Below are 7,476 nucleotides of genomic sequence, written 5' to 3' on the forward strand. Positions count from 1 at the left end.
CCCGAAGAAAGAAAGATTGATTTTCCTGTGAAGAAGAATAAGTGTTTTCCGCAGTGTCCTCTGTGTAAAGTGAAAAGTAAACAGCAATTACCTGAAATTACTGCCCAAAGCAATTTGATCTCTTGACTTGTTCAGTAATGGTTTTCCACCCGTGGCTTGTCATCTCAAAAATACTTTAAGACATCGCTCATTTTATGACACAGCATTTAAACAGTGTTTGACCAGAGCTCAGTGTGCCTGAAACCGAGTTTCCATCTAACTGTTTTTATGCAATTTGAAATTGTGTATAAAATAACATGAGATAAATAACCCTAACCCTAACCAAAATAGATTTTTACGCTTGGCTGAGGTGGAAAAGTTGGTGTACCGATAAATGTGACAATTTGCAATGGAAACAGACTTTGGAAATGAATTGTTGAACATGAAGCACATCACTGAAGCTTCCGTTCGACTCAAGAGACATAAAAATAGTGGTGCACAAAAACATCAGATGCATTCAAAGTAAGATGAAGGAGGAGACTGTAACAATCCTCAAAGTAATACATATTACTAATACCTATATATCAATTACATAAATTGTTTTCCATCGTTTGAGGTTTGACTGGCGTTAATTTAATTACATCATATCATTGCGTTGTCTTTTGCAATATTTTAATGGCACCGGACAGGAGAATTAGTGCCACCACCCGCTTATCTTGATGTGCTCAACTCCTAATATTCACATAACAGTACAAGATGGAAATGCACATTAAATTTAATTTTCTTTTGCAGATTTTCTGGAAATTCTTTAAAGATTTACGCTACATTTGTACAGAAACCTCGACGTGAGATGCTGACTAATCACAGTGACTCCAGCAAGGTACAAACCACAGCTGGTGACATTACACTTCAACCTGCTGTTGTCTTTTCTTTCTTGCAGCATGAGACCAAATGTGTTGCTGAAAGACAATTCACTGCTTGCGTCTTGTTATGGAGTAAAGTCGAAATCAATAACAATCACTCAAATTCATGAGCTGCATCAAGTTAAAGTAAGCCAAAGCCTTTCTCAGTGGGACTGGAGTGTGGAGAGCTGCATGTGTTACAAGACTCACCAATCGTTAGTCCCATTCCTCCCAGTGTGATGAGTGTGGCAGTGCTAGGGTTGAGCTAGTTTAAAAGCGCAGCCTTAAATGGGATACTGGGGAGTTTCTCCACCAGTGGAGGTCCTCAGCTCTGCAGCACATGATGGGAATGCAGTTGTGAATCAGAACAAAAAGACTACCTAATATATTCAAGGTAGAAGCAGTCAGAGGTAGCACTGAGACAAGAAAGGCACGACAAATACCAGAGGCATGATCTCCTGAGAACCAACAAGCTGTTGTTCCTAAAGAGGGAGACAGAGAGCCAGAGTCATTTGGGGAAAAAAAACTTTTGTTGCAAAGCAGAAAATCACTGTGAGAAAAACTGGGAGAAAAAATAATATGTCTGGCAGAGAGGGCTAATGATCTGTGGTAGTTTTCTTGGCAATGGTGCATGTTCTGTGGAAGAAAACTGTTGTGCATGTGCATGTTTGTGAAGACAGAAAAATAGTTTTTGCTCAAACTGTAACAGAAACACCGGTATGACTGTTGACACCACTGCTTCTGCTCTGGCCCCAAAAACCACATCAGATGATTTTGGGGGGCCCCATGAGACAGGGCTCGTGATGTGTAATGGAGCAATTGGACTCAACTGACAGATTTCTCGGCTCAGAGGATTGTAGCATATTGTATAAATTGGCTGGTGATTCAAATTTGGGCGTTAGATGCTAAATGTTTTCCTTGTCGTGTAGAGATGGAAATTGCCTTGTGGTCTTTGCCTTGATGGCCTTGCGATAAATATAAAATAACACAAATTAAAATGAAAGTTGTATAATTCTGGGTGGCCTGGCCTGGTAAAATAGCCAATAAAGCTGATGAAAAGAAGCCTCAGCCCAAACAGTTTGAGGCCTGCGAGCCCCATGAGCTACCGTCACACTTAAAGTAGTGAAAATGAAAGGTGCAGCTGCTGAAATCTAAACCTGCAGTTGTTGCTCTTTTTTCTTTCTGTCTTCTTTCTTTCTTCCTTTCTTTCTCAAATAGCACAATGAAGAATGACTACAGCGGCTTAACACACCAAATTGTCAGCTGAGGGTTGGAGGGGAAAATAATTGTCGGCAGTGGAAAGAGGGGAAAGGCAGAGGCGGTCAGACACAAAGAGGCCTTTCTACCAGCAAGCAGAACTGCCTCACGTCACAACACAAGCAGGAAACCACACCACCACCTTGCCCATGGGACTGAGTGTGTGTGTGTGTGTGTGAGAGAGAGAGAGAGAGAGAGAGAGAGAGAGAGAGAGAGAGAGAGGTGGAGGGCTGGTTGGGGAAGGAGGGAAAAGGGGAAAAGAAAGGGGTCTGGGACATTTAATGAAACCCAATATCCTGCCTCTGGTCTAAAAATAAATGGAGAAACAAGCACATAAACACAGTGTAGTATGTGTGTGTTTGCATACGTGTGTGTGTGTGTGTGTGCGTATGATGTATAGACTAAGTGGTGCAGAGGAGAGGTGTAAGAGAGCTGTATTAATTTCCCAGGTTTATTTGAGCGAAAATGAATATTGTATCCCCCGCTGCCTCTGTTATAACACACACATATAAACACACTCAAGAAGGTGAGGTGCACAACTGCGTGTTAAGGGGTAATGGCAGTTTGATTACGGAAACTATACAGACCATCGACTCGCCGCTGTATAGGCAATTAAATGGTAGACTGGGTGCAAGCAATTAAATGGTGAACTGAAACTTTAGAGCTGCATATTTTTCCTCAATGTTTTTCTAAGACTGTGTGTGCATGTGTGTGAAGGCTGATAATTACTAATTACTGATGGAAAAGTATGTCTCTGTAATATTTTTCTCTGCTAGAGTTTTCATGCACCAAGACAAAGGTGTCACCCCACTAGAATAAAATAAAATAAAATCTTTGTAGCATCACTGTCACTTAATACACCAAATACAATAAATGCAGAGAACATAATGTTGGTAATACTGGTGCAGGAAGCTAATGACAGCTCACTTAAGTGACACTAATACATATAGGACTAAAGGACATCACATTTGGTCCAAAGGGACAGTGCAGGACATGATAGATTGTAGACTTTATTCAACATTACTTAAAAAAAGACTTAAAAAAGATTTTATTGTACTGTAAACATTCATTAAGTGCAGCAGAGGTATTGTTAAGATCTTGAAACACTGGGGGCTTAGCCCAGCCTAGACTTTCACCCAATAATTGCACCATTTTCAAGTTATTTCAGATTAAAATGAATATAAGGTGTGAGACACTGTGCTCTACCAAAAGGATCTGGTCAGGTGCGTAGGCCGGCCTCTAAATATCATCTTTGAATGGCACACTAAGGGGGAAATTAAATACATATGCTTCAGAGGAAACTAATTATGGCTTGAAGACTTCTACAAAAAGATTCTACAAAGGCAAGGTTTCTAAACTTTCTATGCTTAGCCCATGTTAATATCACAGTGAGTGCAGGCTAGCTAGACCAGTGGTTCTCAAACTGTGTGTGCACTCTGGTGTGCCTTGGAATTAGTATATATAATGATTTACATAGCTATATTCATACGTAAAGGTGTGCCTTGGAAATAGTTTTCATAAATGGTGTGCCTTGTGACAAAAACGTTTGAGAAACACTGAGCTAGCGAGCTACGTAGCTAAAGAGCCCTCTTCTTCACCAACCTGAGCTTGTAGATGACGCAGTGGCACTCTCATGTCCTGACTCATCTACTGCTATAGCAACAGGAGATAACTCTTCCTCCACCTCCTCTATCCTCGCCTGCACCTTGTTGCCTTCATCCTTTTTCTTTTTGAAAAAGCTTCTTATATCCAAAGCCTTCAAGTCTCGCATTAGTGAATAAGCTAGCTAGCTAGCTACCACCAGATGCCAACAAGGACAAGCCCTGTAACCAGTGCGCTCTCTCTCTCTCTTTTCTCTCTTTTTAGTGTGAAGTAGATCTGCTGCTTGAATGACACACAGAGGACCCAAAACATACTTGCATTTTAGATCAACGATATCATATTATTTGCGAGGGCTTTAATGCATCGGAATGACAGATGAATACATCAGGGGCTATGTTGTTATTAACTTTTTTTTTTTAGATCCAGGGTAATTCATAAAACATTCGGGGCTGTAGCCTCGGACACCCAGGCCTAATGACACTACTGTTAGTGCAGCCTGCAGCAATGTCGCAAAAAATAATAATAATAAAAAGAAAACATAATAACACAGTATGTGCAGGCATTATTGTTAATAGAAAGAAATTTAAGGGATCAGCCCAACCAAATTCCAAAACAAGCTTATTGTCTTACTTCCCTCTAGCCACCCAGATACTTTTGGTTTTATTTGCTCAGAGATATCTTTCTCCGAAATTCCTGCCTTCACCAAATACAATAAATGATGAATTGAAATTTGTTTGTGGTGCTCACTGCATTGAAAATCCCCCTACCAAAATCAACAGCAACATTTCTTTCCAGATCCAGTGTTCCCGTTATTCTGAATAATCCACTGACCTCACTATCAACACTTCATGTAAGGACTATTTCTTCAGTAGAAAGTAGTTACAGTGAAAATTGTTCACCAGGAGGTCTGTGGGTTATCATGAATAATCATGAGATTATTTCATGGTGTGACATTGAAGGGAAATGGAGCATTTGGATTCAGGGGCTCCAAGCATTGGCTTTTGCCTGTAGGGCCCTCAAATGTTTTAATTCATGACAAAGTTTGTGTATCCTTGGTATGTTCTAATAAACTAATGATTTACTGAATCAGGTTGCACCATTAAAGTCTTCAGCCAGTAAAGACTTTAGTAATGTGTAATTGGTTGCTAGGAAACATTGGTACATTGGAGTTCTGTTTGTGTACCCGGCAGAAGCGTCGCTAGAAACTTCGTCTTAAACCATCATAAATTGATATTTTATCGAGTTTTTAAGCCAGGTTTTCTAGGCCACACTGCTTTCCTGGCCACCGCTTTACCTATATGTTCTAACTTGGAAAAAGTTTTCAGTCATCGGACGTGTGGATCTTAAGTAATTTTAAGCTGGCTGCAACTCCACGTGGTTTACCGGACTGCCTCCACTGCTGCTAGCTTAGCTAGGTTTGTTTTTAGCCCGGCGGCTAGGCTAGCCGGTCGGTTTTACCAAGGATTTTAAGCTTGTAGCACTTTTATGGACTTTACTGTGGACTTTAAGCTCTGAAGCACTCTCACGGACTAAATGATGGCTGAGTGTGGATCTTGTCACCTTACCGTCTTAAAGCTGAGGAAAAGTATCGCTTGTCTGGAAGCCGAGCTCAGAGAAAAAGACAAACTCATCCTGGAGTTCTCCACCGTCGCCTCGGCCCAGGCAAAACACCTGGCGGTCCTCAGCTCCTCTGGCTGCGCAAGCCGGAATGCGACCATCCCATCTCACTCCCCGGACTGCTCCACCCCAGCACTGGACAATGATCCCACTCTTCCGTGGCTCGGCTCCATCATCACTGGCGCCCCGGAGCATGAGGCCGCTTCAGCTAAGCCTGATGACCCGTGGCTCCTCAGGGGTGCGAAGCACAAAGCCATGGCCATTTCTACCCCGTGCCGAGCCCCAGGGGTTGCACGGTCACTCGCCGGCAGGGGTGGTGAGAAGGCTCCGGTGAGTTCGACTCCACGCCAACCGGAGCACTGGACCGTAGCCTGTAAGGACAGACATGGTGCAAAGCGCCCAACTCCTCCACCTTCACATCGGGACCTCCTGCTGGCCAACAGGTTTGACATCCTGGACACGCAGGACTTTCCTCCACTGGAGGGACGCCCCCATCTTCCAGCAGCCAAGTCTTCCTCCTCCTCTCGCCGCAAGTTACTGAAAGAGGCCGTGATCAGGAGAAGCTCTGGAGGTTTCATTCGTCCTGAGACGGCAGCGAACACCTCTGCTGAGAGGAGGACGCCGCCCCTCGCCGCAGCAGTCCCCGGCCACAACTATCCCAGGGACGGCTGATGGGACTCGGCGGGCTCCACGATCATCGACTCTGCCTCCTCTCATCCCCCAACCACGCTGATCGTTGGAGACTCCATAGTGAGGAATATCCGCTTCGCTAACGCGCTCACACGCTGCTTTCCCGAGCAACGACCCCGACATCCTCGAAAAGCTCCCGGACTTCTGGCTGCACTCCCGGCGACTATCACGAAAATCATAGTCCATGTCAGCACCAATGACACCGCCCGTCAGCAATCGGAGCTGACGAAAGCAGACTTCATCCGCCTCTTTGACCTGCTCAACAGCACCGGAAAGCATGCTTTCATTTCGGGTCCAATTCCTACACTGGGTCGGGGAATTGGCCGTTTTAGCAGGATCCTCAGCCTTCATACCTGGCTCCAGTCTGTCTGCAGCACCCATGACGTTGGTTTTATTCACAACTTTAACTTATTCTGGGATCGTTCTTCCTTGTTTGCACGAGATGGTCTTCACCCAAACAAGTCAGGTAGTCGCATGCTAGCGGCTAACCTGCAGCACGCTGTGCCGTCCTCCTCACGTAGTTGACTATTTACATCACCTGTTTCCCCTCGCTCTTCTTCTTCCTCTACTCTGCCCACAATAAACAGCCACGTACTCTCTGCTGTCACTACCGCCCCTTGTGGACTGATCATAGTGCTGCTATCTGGAGCCCGGCTGCCTCTAGTGCCACCTTTAACATTCCTGTGGTAATTTCGGACAGGTCCTTAGTGCGAAACAGACACAACCGACACAGCGACAATAATAACTTAATAAAGATCCGGGCCAGAACCCGACCTCCAGTCTCAACATCAAATCTGAACCAGCACAGACTTTTTAAGATGGCTCTTCTGAATGTAAGATCCTCTCTAACAAAACGTTTATTTTAAATGACTTTATCTCTTCCACTGGGTTAGACTTTATGTTTTTAACTGAATCCTGGCTACATCCTGGTGATCACAGTCAGCTGGCTGAATTGTGCCCTCCTGATTATGACTGCTTTAGTTGCCCTAGGGTCTGTGGTCGAGGTGGGGGCCTTGTTACTGTCTATAGGAAGCATTTTAAGTGTGACCTCATAGCTTGCAATGATTTTTCCTCCTTTGAAGTGCTCATGTTTAAACTTGGTGGCCCCCTCCCAGTCATATTTGCTATTATATATCGCCCCCCTAAACCAGCTGGCTCCTTCTTGTTGGAACTCCCTGAGTTTTTATCCAGTCTTGTGTTAAATTATGATAGAATTGTTGTTTGTGGTGACTTTAATATTCACGTTGATGACTCCTCTAATGCCCTTGCTGCTGATTTTTAAATATCACTAACTCTTTCAACTTACAACAACATGTGTCTGGCCAAACTCATTCCCGTGGCCACACACCTTAGACCTAGTCTTTACTTTGGGCCTGAAAACCCCATCTGTGGAAACCAGGGACATGTTTGTATCTGATCACCTATGCAT

The sequence above is a fragment of the Siniperca chuatsi genome, linkage group LG13, assembly GCF_020085105.1.
Source record: "Siniperca chuatsi isolate FFG_IHB_CAS linkage group LG13, ASM2008510v1, whole genome shotgun sequence".
In the NCBI taxonomy this organism is placed as follows: domain Eukaryota; kingdom Metazoa; phylum Chordata; class Actinopteri; order Centrarchiformes; family Sinipercidae; genus Siniperca; species Siniperca chuatsi.